Source organism: Solanum verrucosum, unplaced genomic scaffold (assembly GCF_900185275.1).
Source record: "Solanum verrucosum unplaced genomic scaffold, falcon-dt-bn FXZP01000037.1, whole genome shotgun sequence".
Lineage (NCBI taxonomy): Eukaryota > Viridiplantae > Streptophyta > Magnoliopsida > Solanales > Solanaceae > Solanum > Solanum verrucosum.
This window is the reverse complement of record NW_026020240.1, coordinates 627,698-649,188: the sequence shown is the minus strand read 5'-3', so window position 1 is coordinate 649,188 and position 21,491 is coordinate 627,698. Positions and strand designations below refer to the sequence as shown.

The window sequence follows — 21,491 nt, the reverse complement described above, 5'->3', positions numbered from 1 at the left end:
AAGCTTCAGGTAGAAATCTTGCATTCTACAAATTTAATCAAAGTTCACACTTGATAAATTTTTCTCAAAATTCTCTTTTTTTTGATAGAATTCTTTACATTTATTTTCTTGTAGGATACTTTTGAATGACTAAGTATAGTTTTGGTGAAGTATTTTAATAAGTTGCTTAATTACTCTAATGTTTAAAGTATTTTTGTGATAGACAATTTGAAAGTCACTTCCGCCTTAATCCGAATATCCACATTCCTAATTATTCAACAACTACATACATACAATATTTCAAACTGATAGCTTACTGTAATAATCACAGACCAAGAACATCTCATTTACTTTGAGCTTAACGCATCAACAAGAAAAGTATCAAACACCTAAGAGAAAACAATTATAGATCAAAGAGAGCAAGAATCCTCCAGTACTAGTGCCCAGCCTTTTAGAAGTCGCTGGGATAACAAATTTTTTGAGACAGAAATATGGCACCGAGTAATACTACATTTTTGTTACTTGGTGCCTCAACCATCGGACATGAGAGACGCAGCAGCTGCAGCAGCGGTGGGAACAACCCCTGTTGAGACACCAGGTTTTGACAAATGAAGGAGCCTGAAAACAATAAAAATCATTTTTATGTTCACCATATGATCATAGAAAAAAGTGATAAATATATAATACCAGGTACAGCTAGCCAATTATTATGGACAACAAACCAATATAAAGATGTTTACGGTGCAAGATATTCACAGAAGGATGATACAAACGCAACAACTTCAGTGTAATTTTTAGATGAAGTTGGTGTGATCACTTCAACTAGCTGTATTCCCGGAGTCACATGCACTGCATCATCGATAGCATGAATTTTCAACATCTTATTGATGGATGAAACTGTTAAAGTTATCAGGGCATCTCTTTGGAAATGAAATGCAAAACCGACTCTCAGATGCTCGTGGTCTAGGTTGTAGCCAAGTTTATCAAACACGATTAGTGCATTCTTGGTTATTTTCCTTTCTTGCATTGGTCTCACCAAGAATGAGATTTGTTCAGCACCAGCACCTCTCATCGGACCACCAACATGCCTAACAGTCCTATAGTTAATCACATAAAATAAGTTAGGCTTCACGTGTCCTCAGAGATAGGCGTACAATGAACAAGATCTCTTACCATGTGGGTTCCGGCTGCTCAAGATCACATACGAGCCATATTTCTGATGCTACTAAGCCTGAGAATGGTAAGAAACAGACCATATGGTTAAAATAACCCACAGACAAAACAAGCAGGAAAGGGGAAAAAGAAAAAAAAATGGGAGAAGGCATAAATGATTTTTAGACATTGTTTTACCAATTATATTTGAATGATCATAATTTTTTTTTGCCTTCTTGTCTAACCAAGAGGAGAAATTAGTCTTAAACAAATATGTGAATTGTGATCATGTGTAGACAAAGGCAAAGGTCAATATCTATTTGTGGGATCTAAGGTTAATAAAATCAACCATCTACCATAATATTTAAGGCACAATAATACATTGATTAGTTATATAGTAAAAAGAGATAAACATAGCCAAGAAGGTTATTGTAGTTCGATGTAATCGAGATAGATGTCTGATACTTTGTAGGTGATTAGATGAAGGTGCTCTGAATTTAAGGTTTATGATATATTACTATAAGCGAGAGGAATACTTCTAGTTAAGGTTATAAATGTTGAGTTCAATACAGAGGCACTTATAAGTTTGAGATAAATATTAAATTGGCAGACAATGAACACCATAGACTAATCATAAGTGAAGTCTAGATTCGACCCGTCCTGATTTGAAAAATAAAGTCTAGATTCAACACATTTAATGAACTAATCGATACTCTTTCACGATTATTCATGTCATAAAAATTCTTATTATATTTTATTTTAACCATAAACATTCCTCCTGTAGAAACTCAATGCTAGTGGGATCAACATCTGCCACACTACCTTCAACAAAAAAACTAGCATTGTTTTATACTCCGGTGTTACACTAGTCAACATTTCAAAGAATCACAAGTGTATCATCAACAAAACCTAATTCCATTGAATAATTGACATTTAGCACCGCAATACAACTAGAATAAGATGGACCATAGAGAGAAAAAAATGATAGTTATGTCAAAACTCTAAGGTGAGAAAACCTCCCTACGAATGCATTGATGATTGCAAACATTTGCCTCAATCACATCGGTACATACATGACCATTGAGTTAGTTCTTAGTACCTAATAGTTCAACGATTAATCTCACTTACGTAGGTTTGGAACACTTTTAAGGCACAATTCATGGACCCTTAAGCCTTGTTTACGCACACCACAAAGCCCTTTAAGTAGAATTTCTAGGGCTTCAACATGTTGCAAGTATGATTAGCACTGTCAGTATCTTTTCAATAATCAGTTGCCAAAAATTGTTTCAGTAAATGCCATAATATAGCAAGGCCAGCTTTTACAAGTAGCATACCTTACTAATTATTAAAGAAGAAAAACAGAGAGATAGGGGTAGGTTTTTTCATTGCTCTGGAAACTTACTTGAGTCTCAATAATTCCCTGAACAACACACTCCATTTCTCACTTCAATTTATCTAACACGCATGCAAATAACTCTTTAGAACATACCTGTGAATCAAAAAAAAAAATTAAGTTGAACTGAAGAGTAGAAAAGAAAAATCTAATACCTAACCAAAATCATAACAGAGTTGACACTCTTCATATGAGAATTGCATTGCTTGAAGATACATAGAGCAATTTTTCTACCAATCACAATCCCAGACTGATACTGGCTTATAAGCACTTTGGATGTTTGCCAAACGAGTAAATAAAGTTAAATGTTCTTATAAGTAAGCTTAGTCAAACACCCTCTTACATGTGAGTTTTTAATTTATAAAACTCTTGCACGCAGTCAAATACTTTCACATAAAATAAAACGAAAAAGATAGGACGATTTACTTAATATAAAAAGAAAATTATACAATCAAATCCATCATACTCGGAACATAGAGTAGTTAAAGCGAAGTAATTGATTTACCATATTAACATAGAGATCAATGTATTTTAATATGAATTTACTTTTGGATGGAATGTTTGATGTTTTTGCTCAGATTGCTCCTATTTTTGGGTGGTCTTTAGTTTTGTCCTTAAATTGTTTTATGTTTACCATCAATATTTATATGTATAAGCATTTGGTCTATTTCCTTTCTAATATACTGTTCACACGACTCGATAAATTTAATAAAGGGAATCATGTCTCACCTAGCATTAGTTCGTCTAAAGTAAAAAATCTGAAGAAGAAATAAATGTCTATTTAAACTAGAACATAGATCATTCAAGTAACCTGAAGTAGTTTATGATCCTTTTTAGTATTATAAATTTGGCATGATATTTGTATTTTGGTACATCCAGATTTTTACCAAGATTTTAAGCATCAAACTTCTAATTGGAAATTGTGTTTTGGAACATCTAAATTATAAATTTGTCATGATACTTGTCTTTTGGTACATTCAAATTCTACAAAGATATTAAGCAATTTCTATTATTCATTTCTCATGATAAACATCAAACTTCTAATGAACCAATATGCACCGTAAACTATCAAACTTTCTCCTTTCATTAGGCTATTACCAAACATTAAACTACTAAGTTCCTTCAAGGAATTAGGTGGTAATGTTGGAATGCTATCTGGTTTTACCAATTAAGTCACTCCAGCATGGATGATTTTTTTCATGTGTAAAAATCAGCCACTATACACATGTTGAACCCCTTGTATGGCATATATGATTCTACATATGTGCCGAATCATCTGTACAATCTACCCTCCCCAAACTCTACTTGTGGGATTTTACTGACATGTTCTCAAATATTAGCATTTGAGACCAAAGGATCAAACACCTTCCTTTTATCTTAAAGTAAAATTATCTACCTAACTCAAAAATCAATCCAACAGGTAACCAACAAACAAAAAACAAAAAAATACACAGACATGAATGAACAAGTATCCATCAAAATCGAACTTTTTATGCAATAATTCATTCAAATAGTAGGAAAATAAAAGGCAACTATTCATTCACTCGGTCTATTAAGCAGAAATAATAGTAAATAAAAAAGTAAAGAAATGAAACTTACGGTTATCTTCGATATTCCACTTAACTACTGAGCAAAAACACAGAGAAAGACTGCAAAAATGGAGGAAAATAAGAGAAGAAAAATGGGTGTAGATTTTAAAGAATTTCCTTATTTTCTCTATTTAAATCTTCAAAAATAAATATATCATAATTATTATTTATTATTATATTTCTTAAAATATATCTTCAATTAAGTAGACGTTTGACCATAAATAATTTTCCTTGTTTTCTCTACTTAAATCTTCACAAAAAGATATTTCTTTAATATTACTATTTATTATATTTCTTAAAATATCTCTTCTATATGATTTATTCTTCTTTCCAAAAAGAAGATATTGTAATTACACGACAACTGGTATACATGATAAAAGATAGGGCTAGTTAAAATAGAATTATAATTGATAAGATAATCGTGAACTTAGTATGGTTTAAAATTTTATATTTAATGGTTTATCGATATGAGAGTGAATTACTTCAATTCTTTATTAGATAAATCGTTAATCCGTTAAGAATTATCTACTTACATTTTTAACCCTAGGCATATAGTATAAAGTACATATTATTAACCCTAAAATTTCATTTAATATTTTACCACTCTTTATATGACTTGATACGTATTTGTGAGTTGAATTTCTTACGGGTCTACAAGTTAGCAAGTCTAGATCACAATGGACAAGTCTTCACCTCTTGTATATAAAAAAGTATATTTGAACTGTAGCTTAGTCTTGAAATATTAAACTATTGTATTGGTGAATATTTATTTAAAAAGACTTATGTTCATGCACCCTCAAAATTTAGACTTTCATCCATTTCTCATTGTAATTTATAAGTACAGAATTATTAGCTTACGTAGAGCTAGAAAAATCATTTTATTCTATGGGAGATAACTATATTGATGAGTGAAAGTGAAAGCAATTAAGAGGATGAATGATTGAGCCAATATATGTCACAACCCAACCCACCGGGTCGTTCGGGCACCTACAATAACACCTAATAGGAGAACTCTTACAACCCAATTTAAAACAGGCAATGCGGAAATGAATAAACACAAAAGATCTCTTTAATACTATAGAATAAACATGAAACTCGAATGTAAGAATCTTTTTTTTACAATTAACGAAAAAATCTCCCAAGGAACTAGTTTAAACAGGTACAAGAGCTGCTAAAACGGTACAATGTATTATAAAATAAGATACAAGTCCCACCATAAGGAAAGGGAAGTATAAGTTGTCGGAGATTATCTTTTTCTTCACCTCAGAAACATTACTGGATCTTGCAACCAGACTACGCCAAATGGCATAACAAGAGTAGTATCAGTACTAACAACACGTATTGTTAGGCATCATCGGTCGACCCGAATCCATCACATAATATCATGCACATAATCAAGAACAAGAACTTAAAAATGCCATTAGGACCCACACACTTCACCTCAAGTCACCTACCTCCTTCCATTGCCGACTCTACCATCTAAGCCATTCCATCCTCATATCAAATCATAGCCTAACTCTTCTATCACATAGAGATTTTCACCTGTACAAGACCATCACTAACTCTGACAGTTTTATTACTCCCCTCAAGCTCTCATGCCAACGTCTTACCTATCGACGCTCAAATTATATGAGATATGAACATGCAACACAGTTTAGCAAAACAGATATATATTTATACCTATAAGTATAAAATAGCCCACACCTCCAAGGATCCCTAACTTACCATTATGGTATTTAGCATGTCATCCTGGTCTACACAAGATCCACCCCAACATTTAAACACACCAACCTGATCCCTCAAGACTAATATGTAAAATATATACATTGTGATAAATTTGGTCCACACACAATACCAACATGTAACTATCATGTCATGAAGAAGTAAGCTCAGTTCTCTCATGAAACCTAACTCACACAAAAATGTTAGTGTATAGGTGTGACATCCTATCCAATCATTAGTCTATTGGCATGGTACCCTATAACTCCCCACAAGTTCTAAGTAAAGATTCGAACCATCCTCCATATGTATATAGGCTTGAACTCAATGATTTATAATTGTATGTGTATGTGTTGAGATCAATTCTTAAGTGTGGGAAGTATATTAGATGTGAACTAACATTATAAGGGACTTCTAGTATATGATGAGTTTTTGTGGCCTAATACCAATAAAATGAAAGATCGTGAAGCCTACAATCTAATGTCTTTGACTGTTCGTCAATCCAAGTTTTGTGCTAAAAATTATGCCCATTTTATTAAGCATTATGTATTCTGCGGGATTCGCCGCGTGAAGTGGACATCCACTGCGCGCCCGCGCAGCAAAGGTAGTGTTATTGCTAGGTGCACGCGAAGTTCCGCGCGATCAAGGTTTCAATTGTGTGGCCACATATGCTCCCTAAAATTCTTTTAATTTTCTCTTATTTTCACTTTCTACGAGGGGTGTTTTCATCCTTTCCTTATCCCAAAGCTCCCACCAACATCCATTAACCTCTACCAAAACCCTTATTCGTTCAGATTTGATAGGTTATGATAAACGTTTCTCCTCTTTTTTCCTTCCCAACACTTCGAAGAAAAAAACCTATAAAAAATTTAGAGATTTCAATCCAATTCTTTCTCAAACTTTTAAGTTAAGATATGTAAGGCTTCAATGAGATTATTCCTTCGCACTCATGCCTAAGGTAGTTTGATTCTCAATAATATCACAAGATTGTTAGAAGCAAAGCTAGGGCTTTTTATGAAATTATGATCTTTCTTCATAAACTTTTGTTTTTATTGTTTTCCTTTGATTTTGAAACCTTATGGTACCAATTTAGCAAGATTTATTATGGTAATTCAAATCCTCATGGATTTCAAGCATGAAAACAAGCATGATATGAATTACCACCTAAATACAAGTTATTTTAAGATATGACTTTTAAGCTTAGCCTCATATATGATTCAAGATGATAAGTAGTTTTCATACATATAAGCATTATATGAATATATGTTATTTTGGGAGGACTATTTAGTATTGAGAGGATATTGGTTTAGAAAACTCAAGTCCCATAACTATGCACCAACGTAGGATTATGTTTCACCTCTTTGTTTGTTGACCTTCTGGCCCTAAGAGGCTCAAATTAGTAGATCCACATAGATATGATATGGCCTTATACTCTGGAAAGGTATAGGGCAGCCTTCCCAATTGAGTTAGTTGTTGAACATCATGAGCACACATGGTGTATGTCAGTTACAGAAACTCCTCAATTATGCAAATTGCATGATATGTTTTAAGGTCTATATGGATCATTTTAAGAATGTTATTTTATGTATATGATTATGTAAGATGATACACCCAAATTACACCTCCCTAAATAAGTATAAGCGGTCGCTGTCAAATAAAGAACCTAACTAAGGTTAGGGTCAATCCCACGAGAAATATAGTCTAGACTCGGGCCAATTTACTATTGATTGTACTTTTAGTCAGATTATTTTCATAAAAAAAGGGGTTTGTAACATAAAATAATTATTGATTGATTTGTAGTCACAAGTTAACAAGTAACAGAATTCGCAGTTAGTAATGTCAATATGAGATGAAACTAGGGCATATGTGTTCCCACAAGTTCTTAATGCAATAATCCTAATAATAATAGATAGAGAATTATCAACACTAAATCTCCACTGTTTAATCTATTTCTCATTCATTATTTCCTTGATCGGGCAACTACGAATGAGGTGAGTCGATAGGAGTTGAGCAGCTTGCACCGTGAAAATGGTCCCAGAGCCGACCAACCCACTTAGAAAAGTCAAAATCTGCTGAGCTATAGTTTGATCCAAAGAGGGCAATCCTGCAGTCCCAGCATGTGCATCCTTCTCTGGTTCAACATAATCCTCCACCTCAATCTCCACAATATCTTCTACCTCGTCCTGGGGTGCGGAAGAGGCCTCTTCTCTTGGTACATTCTCAGCTTGGGTTTCATCCCTGGCGGGTGCTACCCTTCCTCAGCCTCTGCCCCTTCCTCTATCTCTACCCTTACCTCGGCCACGTTCTCTCATTGCGGGCTCCCTTGCAGGCTCATTTATGGGAGCTTTTGTCACGCCCTGAGGCTAACCCCTTGATGTAAACACAGGACCTGGGATCACGAGTGACCCCAAGCTAACCTTGAGCTAGCATATCATAAGCATACTTAAACAAACACCGTGCGGAAGCTAAAATCATGAGATAACTAAAATGATGGGGAATACCCAATACTGTCTGAATATAAACAAACTATGAGTTTAATAACAACTGAAAGATCAAACTCAAAACTAAAGTTGAATCTAACAATGTCTGAAAGAAGCCTCTAACTAACTAGAGATGCTAGGACATGCCCCCAACAAACTCTAGCAAATACTGAAAACTAAAATGAAAAGACTAAATATAGAAATATGTCTATTATCCTCAAAAAGTGAGGACTCACCACTGAAGGAGCTAAAAATGAGATTGAGAGCCGATCTATGCATCATATGAATGTTGAGGACGTAAACCTACATCACGAGAAGATGTAGCGTAGAGTATGCGTCAGTACTTGAAAGGTACTGAGCATGCAGGATAGGATAAAGCTTAACAATAGATACATAACTGAAGTAAAGCATACTGAGCAATGATATAATCTGAACATGATGCAAATACTGAAGTATACTGAAATGAACTGAACTGAATGCAATGACCAAGTACATAACATGTTGAAATTGAATACTGAAATATAATTGGAACCTGGTCAATGCACTAGAATCTGACTGTGGGAGCTACTAATAACCGACATAAAACCATATGAGCTAAATGTGGAGTTCGATGTATATGCCCTATCGAGAGGACCTAATATACCTTGCCTAGGGTACAGAGGCATGACTGGCGTGATCACTAAATATGATGCCCACAGAGAGGACTTTTCAAACCTACGGGGACACGTAGTTCTGGGACTATGAAGGTGACTGACCCTAGTCCAACTGGGTGTTAAGCCTACTCCCAACTGAATAAATGTATAATATAACATAACTAAAACATAATGGATAGCTCACTGTTCTAACATGCTAACTAATAATGCAATATTAATGTACTGATAATGAAACATGTGGAACTGATGCATGTATAACTGTATGAGCTGGCCTAGCAAGTGTAATTGCAAGTGTAATTGACGAACTAAACGAATCTACAAAACTAGGGTTCTGAATTTCATGCAATGAACTAAGCAACAATGTTACAAAAACATGAAAGAGTGATTAGGAATATTCTAACAACTAATCCACAACTTCTAACATTCAAGAAACCCTAGGTCTAGATAATATGGAGGGAATCAAGAATCTGACAAAATTCTAGGGACCTAATGGGTGAAAGGAACCCACTAGTGAAATCCCACATACCTGGTGACAAATTTCACGGAGAAATCTTTCGATTTCAGGGATAGAACTAAGGAAACCTTGTTGTGTTTTTGGAAGGATTTGGGTCGCCTCTTTTCTCCTCTTTTATTCTAAGTTTGATGATTTTTTAGTGAATGAATCGCTTAGGGAAAGATCTGACTATGTAATTAGGCTTAAACTGACCAAAATTACGTAGTTTAGGGGTCAAACGACGTAGTTTAGGCATCCAACGCATAGGGAAAAGACCAAATGACCCCTGACTTAAAAGTCTGACGCAACCGACCACGGCCCCTCTGACAGACCGTCAAAGGGACCACAGACCGTCAAGCTGGTCATGGTCTTTGGTCCAGTGGCTACTGGTTCTAGAACTCCCCTCTACGGTCCACTTCATGGACCGTGTAAAGGACCACGGATTGTAAGTTCATCGTGGTTCTTCACCTGGGAATGGGGTTTACTTGTCAAGGTTGACGAGCCTCACCACGGCTAGTCGTCAAGACCACGGCCTGTGGAGGGCTCCGTAGTCTGACGCCTGATCTTGGGAGGTCATGTCTCCCTTCCACGAGCACCAGTACGGCCCATGTGGTGGTCCACGGCCCATGAAGTGTCCCATGGTCCACTAGTCCTGGGCTGGGTGTGAACCCACAGGCAGGTTGACAAACCGTGGTCCCTTTCACAGTTGATGAACCCTGTTGTGGTTCACTGTTTCTTGTGTTCTTCTACTGTATTTTTTTTATGTCTGACTTCCGAGGTATTACAATATCTCCCCGTTGGGAACATTCATCCTCGAATGAAGCCTAAACTAGCTGACAAAAGAGGAAAAGAGATGCAATCCCTACCACTAAGTACAACAACCTGATTTCTGACTAAACTGAGTTCTAAGATCATGAAAATACACTTAAAATGAAAGAATGACTGAAGGAACATGATATTAAGACTAACTTTATGCAAGATTAAACCGAGAGTTTGAAGAGGAACTATTACCTCAAGCTGAAATGGAATCGGAAGGAAAGAGATGAGGATACTTGGCCTTCATGGCTGTTTCTGCTTCCCAAGTATCTCCCTCTACGGCCTGACTCCTCCACAAAACCTTAACTAAAGCGTCTTCTTTGTTTCTCAACCTTCCAACCTGACGATCAAGAATTTCAACTAGCACCTCTTCATAAGTGAGACTATCCTTCACAGCCACACTTTCCAATGGTACTATAGACGTTGGATCACCAACATATTTCTTCAACAAGGAAATGTGAAAGATTGGATGGACTGTTTCTAGTTCTGCTGGCAACTTTAACTCATAAGCCACCTTACCAACCCTTTTCAGACTCTTGTAAGGACCTACATAGCTTGGACTTAGCTTCCCTTTCTTGCCAAATCTCATCACCCCTTTCATAGGTGACACTTTTAAGAAAATCGAATCATCGATTTGGAACTCCAAGTCCCTTCTCCTTACATCTGCATAGGACTTCTGGCGACTATGGGCCGTTTTAAGTCTATTTCTGATGAGCTAATCTTTTTCCATAGCCTCATGTACGGAATCCATCCCAATCAATGCTTCTTCACCTACTTCAAACCAACCAACTGGAGATCTACATCTATGACCATATAATGCCTCATAAGGGGCCATCTGAATACTGGAATGGTAGCTATTATTGTAGGTGAACTCTATAAGAGGAAGGTGATTATCCCAAATGCCCTTGAAATCTATCACACAAGCTCTCAACATGTCCTCTAAGGTCTGAATGGTACGGCCTGCCTGTCTATCTGTATGTGGATGAAATGTTGTGCTAAGATTAACTTGGGTACCAAGACCTTTCTGAAATGACTTCCAGAAATGAGAGGTAAGCTGAGGACCTCTATCTGAGATGATAGACAAAGGAACCTCATACAACCTGAATATTTCATTAATGTAAAGCTTGGTTTAGTCCTCTGCCGAATCTGTAGTCTTAACAGCCAAAAAATGATCAGACTTAGTAACTCTGTCTATTATTACCCAAATAGAGACATGATGTCTGCGGTTACGAGGTAAACCTGTAATGAGGTCCATGTTGATCACTTCCGACTTCCATGTAGGAATGTTGATCTCTTGAGTCATACCCCCTGGTTTCTGGTGTTCTACCTTAACATGTTGGCAATTAGGACACTTAGCCACAAAATCCGCTATATCATTATTCATGTCATTCCACCAAAAGACTTCTCGCAGATCACGGTACATCTTAGTGGCACCTGGATGAATAGAATACCTGGAATTATGAGCCTCTATAAGGATCTGTTGCCTCAACTCATCAACCTTAGGAACACATAAACGACCCTGGTAGTGAAGCACAACTTCTCCCCCTTGGGAGAAAACCTCAATTCTCTGCTGATGAACTGCCCCCTTTAATTGAAGCAATATCGGATCACTGTATTGTTTTTCCTTAACCTCCGCTACCAATGAAGATTCTGACCCATTCGAAACTGTTACACCATCATCTAATATGCTCATAAGGCAAACTCCTAAGCGAGCAAGCTGGTGAATATCTTTCACTAATTCCTTCCTTTATTCGTCAACATGTGTTACACTACCCATTGATAATTTTCTAAGAGCATTAGCTACTACATTGGCCTTACCAGGATGGTAAAGCACATTCATATCATAGTCCTTGAGGAATTCAAGCCATCTCCTCTGGCGAAGATTCAACTTTTTCTGGGTGAAAACATACCGAAGGAATTCATGGTTTGTGAACACCATACAAGTAATGTCTCCAAATCTTTAGGGAAAATACTACGACTACAAGCTCGAGGTCATGAGTTGGATAGTTCTTCTCATGCACCTTAAGTTGTCTAGAAGCATAAGCTATAACCTTACATCGCTGCATCAACACACAACCCAGGCCGACTCTAGATGCATCACAATATATCACATAGTCGTTTGAACCCTCTGGTAAAGTCAAGACAGGAGCTGTAGTCAACCTAGTTTTTAGTTCTGAGAAGCTCTTCTCACACTCATTTGACCACTGAAACTTAACCTTTTTCTTAGTCAACTTAGTCAATGGAGAAGCTATGGATGAAAATCCTTCCACAAACCTTTTGTAATTAATAACCAGCCAAACTCAAGAAACTTCTGATATCTGAAGGAAAGGTGGGTCTGGGATATTGCTTCACTGCCTCTATTTTCTGAGAATCCACTTGGATCCCTTCGCTAGACTATGCCCAAGGAAAACAACTTATTGTAACCAAAACTCACATTTGCTTAACTTAGCAAATAACTGGCAATCTTTAAGAGTTTTCCAAACAACCCTCAAATGAGTCACATATTCTTCCTCATTCCTAGAGTAAATAAGGATATCATCAATAAAGACGATAACGAACAAGTCCAAATACTGCTTGAACACTTTGTTCATCAAATCCATGAAAGTTGCAGGAGCATTGGTTAGTCCAAATGACATAACCACAAATTCATAAAGAACATACCGAGTTTTGAAGGTTGTTTTCTGGATGTCACTATCTCTGACTCTAAGCTAATGATAACCAGATCTGAGGTCTATTTTCGAAAAATGACTAGCACCCTGAAGTTGGTCGAACAAGTCATCAATCTTGGGATAGGGTACTTATTCTTGATTGTTACTTTGTTCAACTACCGATAGTCAATGCACATCCTGAGAAAACCATCTTTCTTTTTTCACAAACAACACTGGTGCACCCCACGGGGAAATATTGGGTCTGATGAAGTCCTTATCTGGAAGGTCTTTCAACAGCTCTTTCAATTCCATAAGCTTAGCTGGAACCATTTTGTAAGAAGGAATAGAAATAGGTTGGGTATCTGGAAAGAGATCAATTCCGAAGTCGATTTTTCTTTCGGGAGGAACTCCGGGAAGATCTTCTAGAAACATTTCTGGGAACTCATTTACTACAGGAACTGACTCAAGAGTTGGGGTTTCGAAGCTTGAATCCTTAACCCGAACTAGATGATAGTGATACCCTTTAGAGATCATCTTTCTAGCCTTAAGGTAAGAGATAAATCGAACCATAGGCACTTCGCTACTACCCTTCCATTTTAAGACTGGTTCGTTTGGAAACTGGAATCGAACAACCCTGGTACTACAATCGACGAAGGCATAACAGGAATGTAACCAATCCATGTCTAGAATGATATCAGAGTCTACCATTTCTAACTCTACAAGATCTGCTGAGGTAACTTTCTAAGACACTGTGACGGGGTAATTTTTGTATACCCGTCTAGCTATAACTGGGTCACCAACTGGAGTAGAGACTGAGAAGGGTTTTGAAAGAGTTGATGGACTGACACCGAATTTCAATGCTATATATGGAGTTACAAAGGAAAGAGTGGCCCCTGGATCTAACAAAGCATAAACATCTAAGTGAAAGACTCATAACATTCCAGTGACCACATAAGGAGAATCTTTCTGATCCTGGAGAGCCTGGAGAGCATACAACTTGTTATGGCGCTGACCGCCACCTGTACCAGATGAAGAACCCTACTGAGTTGGGCGACCTGATGGTGCTGCTGGAGCTGTGGACTGAGACTTACTATTGTTACCTCCATGTCCCTATTTAGAAGAAGGGCAATCCCTCAACCTATGGCCAAACTGACCACATCCAAAACACCTGTGTTTCCCTGCAAGACACTCGCTCGGATGGTTCTTACCACACTTTGGAAAATTGGGTAGGTTCTGGTACCTGAAACACTCCCCTGAGACTTAGGGTCTGATGCCCTACCTTTCTCATCTTGTCGAAACTTCCAAGATGGAACACTAGCTAATGAAGGTGTTGGGGCTGAAGATTTCTGTTGAAACTATAAGTGATTTCCACCACCCGATTTTTGCTAAGAGTAGTCATAGTTCCTTGTCCTAGCCTTCTTGTTGTCCTTAGCCTATTCGCTAAGCATGTCTCCCTCAACCTGCTGAGCATGAGTCATAAGCCTAGAGATATTCATATCTTCCAGCAACATAGCGTTTCGGCACTCTGTTTTCACTAGGTCTGATACTCCAAACACAAACTTATTCATATTTGCCCTCGAATCAGCAATCATATGTGGAGCATACATGGAAATTTGGGTGAACTTGAGTCCGTACTCTTGGACTGACATGTTACATTGCCTCAAATTCATGAACTCCTGAGCTTTTGCCTCCCTCAACTCTCTTGGGAAGAACCTATCCAGAAAAGCTCCATTAAAACACTCCCAAGTGATAGGAACCGCATTCGTACCACTGTTTTCTTTCCACTGAGTAAACCAGATGTGAGCTACATCCTTAAGCTGGTAGGACGCCAACTTTACCCTGTCATTTCCAGTCACTTCAAAGATTTTCTTGACCTCACCAATGAAGTTCTGGGGATCTTCACCAACTTGCAACCCCACCCTGGAAACTTAGGCGGATTCATCCTAACAAAATCACGGACCCTAGTTGTCATTGATCCACTACTAGCATTTGCAGGAGCTAGAACCTACTGATTGTTCTGGTTAGTCACACTCTGAGCCAAAAGTTGAATGGCATTCCGAAACTCTACATTCGAAACTTCCTGATCTGGGACTGGAGGAACTGCATTAGCATTGTGGCCATTAGCATTCCTTGCATAAGTTGTACGAGAAGGCATGACCTGAAACGCATAACGATCAGTTACAAGGTATGTCATACCTACGCACGATAAGAATAGCAAAAAGTGAAATTTTCATAAAATACTTTATAGCCTCCCTCTCATTAGATGCGGTGCACTTCACACCCATGAAAAGAACTCTACTTAGTACAGCTTTTCAAATATCCTAGGACTCTTAAACCTAATGCTCTAATACCATATTTGTCACGCCCTGAGGCTACCACCCTGACGTAAACATGGTACCTAGGATCACGAGTAACCCCAAGCTAACCCTGAGCTGGCATATCATAAGCATACTTAAGCAAATACTATGCGGAAGCTAAAATCATGAGATAACTAAAATGATGGGGAATGCCCAATACTGTCTTAAAATAAAGAAACGCTTAGTTTAATAACAACCGAAAAATCAAACTCAAATCTAAAGTTGAATCTAACTATAGCTTAAATAAGCCTCTAACTGACTAGAGATGCTGGGACATGCCCCCCAGCTAACTCTAGCAAATACTGAAAACTGAAATGAAAAGACTAAATAAAGAAACATGTCTATTGTCCTTGAAATATGAGGACTCACCACTAAAGCTGCTGAAATGGAGATCGAGAGCCGATCTATGCATGATCTGAATGCTGAGGACCTTAACCTACATCACGAGAAGATGTAGCGTAGAGTATACGTCAGTACTTGAAAGGTACTGAGCATGAATGATAGGATAAAGCTGAACAATAGATACATAACTGAAATAAAACATACTCAACAATGATATAATCTGAACATGATGGAAATACTGAAATGAACTGAACCGAGTGCAATGACCAAGTACATAACATGTTGAAACTGAATACTAAAATATAACTGGAAACCTGGTCAATGCACTAGAATCTGATTGTGGGAGCTACTAATAACCGACATAAAACCACATGAGCTAAATGTGGAGTCTGATGTATACGCCCCATCGAGAGGACCCAATATACCTTGCCAAGGGTATAGAGGCATGACTAGCGTAATCACTAAAAATGATGCCCACAGAGGGGACTTACAAACCTATGGGGACACGTAGTTCTGGGACTACGAGCGTGACTAACCCTAGTCTAACTCGGTGTTAAGCCTACTCCCAACTAAATAAATGTACAATACAACATACCTGAAAAATAATGGATAGCTCACTATTCTGACATGCTAACTGAAAATTGATATATATCGTGACCAACGACACTAACCTATGGTATGAGTGTCTACGATCGTCAATAGTATAGTAACCCAACTAAAGGTTGTGGTCGTGTCCCAAGGGAGTGGTTCTGAGAATTGATGGAAAAATAAAATTAAGCTCTAACTAGTCGTAGCTAAACATATTAATGAGTAAAAACATAGTAAATTAAAGGGGGTGACATGAAAGTGTCAAATATCGATTTGAGGGTTTTGTCACAAGTAGTAAAAATAGCAAAAATTAACAAAAAAATCAAGTATGGGGAAATGTTCTTGGGGTGTGACCGCAATACAAGTTGAGATAAGTAGTTGGGTACATGCTTTTGAAAGGAAATTTGTAAGTTAATAGTGACTAGGCTAAGCTTTAAATGGAAATAAGTTCCCTCTCTGGCAACTTACCCCGTTTCAAATGTATTCCTCTCGGACACCCATTTGCCGCATGAAGACCAGTCTACGCCTTACCCTACTCACTCTCTCGAGCTAAGTGTTAGGATATGGGACTAGGGCTCACCCTCTTGGGCTGAACCACTGTCGACCCACTCCTTTGGCCATCAGTCTACTGGTCTTGGTTTCGCGACCTCCCTCTCGGGCAAGCCAAAAACACATCGGTGGCTTTGTATTTGCAACTATAAACCCTTTAGATTAAACCACAACCACTAGGTGAAATCACCATTAAACTACATCTAACCTATCAACAAGCAAGACCCAACAATATTATCAACACATATTTGCTAAATCACACCCCAAGAATGGGTATTTTAGCCACACATCAAGAAATAACAAAATACACCTAAAATGATAGTAAAGTCAAATGGGTATAAAAAATTAAGCCTTTCATTTAAGCAAAGGAAAAAGAATGGAGAAGACCCACTTCCAACTTGGGGAAGATGAAATTCTTCTTTCTTCAAGTATCCCAAAAACCCTCTCCAAACTCGAGAGAAAAATAACCAAAAAGTATTATTCTATTCTGGAAATTAAAATAAATGTTCGAATCTCTAAAATTAATAATAAGTTTAGTATTTATAGACTTTAGAAAATAGCGTTGGCGGATCTTTCGGTTAAGTTAATCGATATCGCCAAATGAATTCAGCGATTCGCCTTTCGTCTGTCTCATCGTCGTTTTGTGCTTGCCTTCCGCATCTTCACTTTCTGGAGCATTGGGTGGTATAGTACTGCTTCGCAGAATAATTCGGTGAAGCGTCGACTGCACCTTTCATCGCTTTTTTGATCCTTCTCCTTCAGGGCTTCGCGTACAGGAACAAAGGGCGGAGTAAATCCCTTCGGTGAATCGCCAAGTGTGCTTGGCAATGCTCGGGCTTCAGCTTCTTCATTCTTTTCAGCCTTTTTGTTCCTTTTTGCGCCTAAGTGTCCACGCTTTCACTAAAACTTCAAATACCTGAAACTTAAGAGTTTTCATCAGATATTTAGACAAAACAAGCATTCGAGAACACTATTCTTAACAAAATAAAGACCTAAATGAGTCAAATTTGTGGACTCATCTGAAATGACCCAAAAAGTTCTTAAAAATGTGCTTCGGAAGTTACCGGAAACTTGTTTAGCTATATATATATATATAAAAATATCCGTTTTGTTTTTCAAAAATCCGACTTCATATTCTTGTTTAGGGGGTCAAATTGAGTGGGAGATGGGTCTAACCCAAATTTTATAGCAACCGTATCAAAATCCGAAATTTCCAAGTGAAGCCTTTTTCGAGGGTCTACTTTGGAGTGTCATATCTCCTAGCACACAAATTATTGGGTGGCCAATAACATATCCATGGAAAGCCCTTTGAGTTAACTACCTAACGCACTTCATTTCACCTCATTCGGAGTTCGGACGAAGAAGTTATGCCCATTTTCGTAAAATCTGTCCGGCAGGAAAGGCAATTTCCAGTGAGCGTTTTTACTGTTCACCCGCCTCATTTTTTTTTCTAAGTGTTGGACCATTTTTCCAAAGGGCATATGTTATTTCCTATATACCATTAGTTCAATTCCCATCTCTAAAACATTTCCCAAAACACCTCTCCCATACTTAGACACATTTTCTCTCAAGTTCTCTCAAGAACCCTAATCCAAAACCTTCCTCAAGATTGAAGAGACTCTTGCTCCAAGTTCCAAGCTTCCATTGAAGACACTCTCAAGACCTTCATAAAAAACTCAAGGTATGTGGTGTTGAACTCATGGGTCCTTCCACCTATAGTGCTACTCACTAATTCATGGTTTAAGTTAAGATTCATAAATTAGTCTTGTTCTTTGTAATAATTTCCTACACATTGAATTTTAAACATGAAAAGTGATTGTTTTGAGCATGTTGTGACTCTAGAACTTGAACCTAAATTTGGAATGGATGTGGAGATTTTCATGTGGTATTATGGGTGTTAAAAATGTGTTGTTGTAGGTTGTTCACTGGTTTGGCTGCATAATTACTACCCTATTTTCCATGCTCTTTGATTCCATTACATGCCTTCAAGGTGTTTGACAAAATGTCCAACTATGGATAATTGATGAATCGATGCTTTAAAGCTTGAGTTATGAGATGTATGGAAATCCAGAGATGTGTTGATGACAAACTAAGCTTGTGTATGTGTTCATTCCATACGTGAGATTGCATTAGAGCCTAATGGGAATTTCCTATATAAAGTGTTGCATGACCATGCCCGGTCCGGGGGAAAAGAATCGGACAACCATGTGAGAGATTTATATCTCACCACCTAGGATGCTTGGGGTGTGACCAACATCAACCATGTGAGAGGTTTATATCTCACCACCTAGGATGCTTGGGGTGTGACCAACATCAACCATGTGAGAGGTTTATATCTCACCACCTAGGATGTTTGGGGTGTGACCAACATCAACCATGTGAGGGGTTTATACCTTGCCACCAGGGTGTCCGGGTGTGAATAGCATCCCCCATCCTGAGTTGGGGTTATAGATTGGTTGGATCATGCATACACATATGATATCTACTATTAGTATAGATTTACTTAAACATGTTTTGACTTCACTTTGATCATGCATCCTCATATTGTTATTCATAATGCCTATGAAACTATTTCTTGTATTTCGATTGTGTCCTTGTCTATTGTTGTGTTGCACCCTGCATACTTAGTACATTCCAAGTACTAACGCATATTTTGCCTACATGATGTCACCATGTAGGGACCGGAGCTACTCTTGATCCTTCTCTCCATTCACGTGGCTAGTACGGTGCTTATCCGAGTTGTTGGTGAGTCCTCAATGATTCGAGGGCTATGTTATGTTTCCTACTCCTATGTTTTGAGACTTTAGCTTGCAATTGTATTTTGACTATGAGGGGAGCCGGTAGTATGTCATGGCCCCGTCCTATCTATGTATGTAGAGGTGTGCGTTGGACAAGTATTTTGTAAATGAGCTTGACTCTTGTTCTATGATGTCATTTTGAAATGGTTTGCCCTTAGTCCCTATTTCCCGTTAAATAAATGTTGAATGTACTTTCGTGACCGATGAAGTGTGATGACAAGTTTGAGAGGCTTGTTTGGGGTTCCTTCGGGTTCCTCATTCGCCATGTCACATCTAGGCCCTAGGCTTGGGTCGTTACATCATCAACACCCCAACTTAAACTTTTACTTGTCCTCAAGCAAACTCAAGTCATCCATTCAAAAAGGGTGTCTCAAACAGTGCTACACAAGACTCAATCATGAGCATACACAACAAGATTGAAATTACTTATGCAAAGATCAACTGTGTGCTGAAAGATTCAAGTTGTGATACACCATTACCAGAGATACTCATGCTCGCAAAACTTACTACTTATGCGAGTTCAAGCTCGACAAAAAGTATCTAAATGCCCTCACATGAAGAATGATTCCATATTCACACACAGAGGTTAATCAATTCAAGATCAGGAATCAGATGCAACGCTCACACTCAAAAAGAGGAACACAATGCATGCTTTCACCCATAGGTTTGCCCTTATTCTCCAATCGACTTTTGATTCGGCTTACTCAAGATCAAAAAGGTCTTTCTAAAGCTTGTAATGGGGCTGAGTGTAAATGTATGGTCATTTAGGCTTAGTGACTTTTTCATCCTCGTGAGATGTGGTATTATCAAGGTATTGCCTTCTACTCCTTTATCAATTCTTTTTCTAATACTTCGAAGTCACCTATATATTCACCTTCATGGATTGCTTGCAAACCCAATTTCCTTCGTACCTTATTCCACAGTTGTTTTTTTTTTTTGCATTGAAGGGGTTTCCACTTATGCAATCCCATGGGTTAGGGGGGACTTTTTCTTGCACTTCTTGACTTCTCCTTTTCCTTTTCACCACACCCCCAACTCAGGCTTTTGGCCTAAGTTGGCCATTCACTAAATCACAAATTAAGAGGATTGTAGGTAGTGGGTCAAGTAAGGTCTAAGTTTCATCAAGGTTCTTCCAAAGAAAGGTAAGGTTCAAATGGTGCTCAAAAGAGTTTCACACACTCACGGGTAGGCCACAAAAGAGGTATATGTCAAATTTGGCTCACACTCTTTAAAATTGCCTAAGATCATTTCAAGAGGACACTTTTCTAAATTAATTAGACTAAAAGAGCAAATTCTAGGTTTATTCATGCATGGTTCAAAGCAAGCTAATCACACAAGGCATCGACAATTAAGTTAAGCAAGACTACACACTTTCGCTAGTGTGCAATGGTCATAACAAGAGAATCAATTCGATAAATGGCTAATCACAACGAGATAAAAAGAGTTCACATATTGTATATGCAACTTCATTTGGTCTCATCGTAGCCATACATTCATGTTCATTCAATTAAGAGCACTATTCAAATCATCGGTATTGATCAAAACCGAGACATAAATTCTTGCAAAAGAACAGCCACATTCAACTCACGAGGGGTGGCAAAAAATTTAAAAAAATTCGGAAGGGTCAAAATCATTTTGCAATTAAAAGTAAACGGAGCCACAAGCTTAAACATCCACAGAAAAGCAGTTACTAATACAATTATAAATAGACAATCCAAATGTATTCAAAACACGAATCATAAATAGCACACAAAAGTGTGGGCCTCACCCCACCACAAATAAAAAGCAATTTGTCCTCAAATGCAGGTAATACGGAATCAAGAGGCAAGATAAAGAAAGATAGAGAGGGAGGTAAAGAAGGGATCATGGCTAATGGGTCGCTTCATCTGTTTGGGCATCATTACCCGGAGTGACCACCAAAGGGACCAAATCAAC

The 21,491-nt window shown here is 37.8% G+C and overlaps 1 protein-coding gene and 1 pseudogene across 1 annotated transcript in view; both read right to left on the bottom strand.

Annotated features, from left to right (window-relative positions):
- LOC125832840 (uncharacterized) overlaps positions 1-21,491 on the bottom strand; it is a 592,533-nt gene that overhangs the window by 201,230 nt on the left and 369,812 nt on the right. The gene's annotated exons all lie outside the window — the stretch shown is intronic.
- Positions 498-2,569, bottom strand: LOC125832838 (mediator of RNA polymerase II transcription subunit 18-like; annotated as a pseudogene).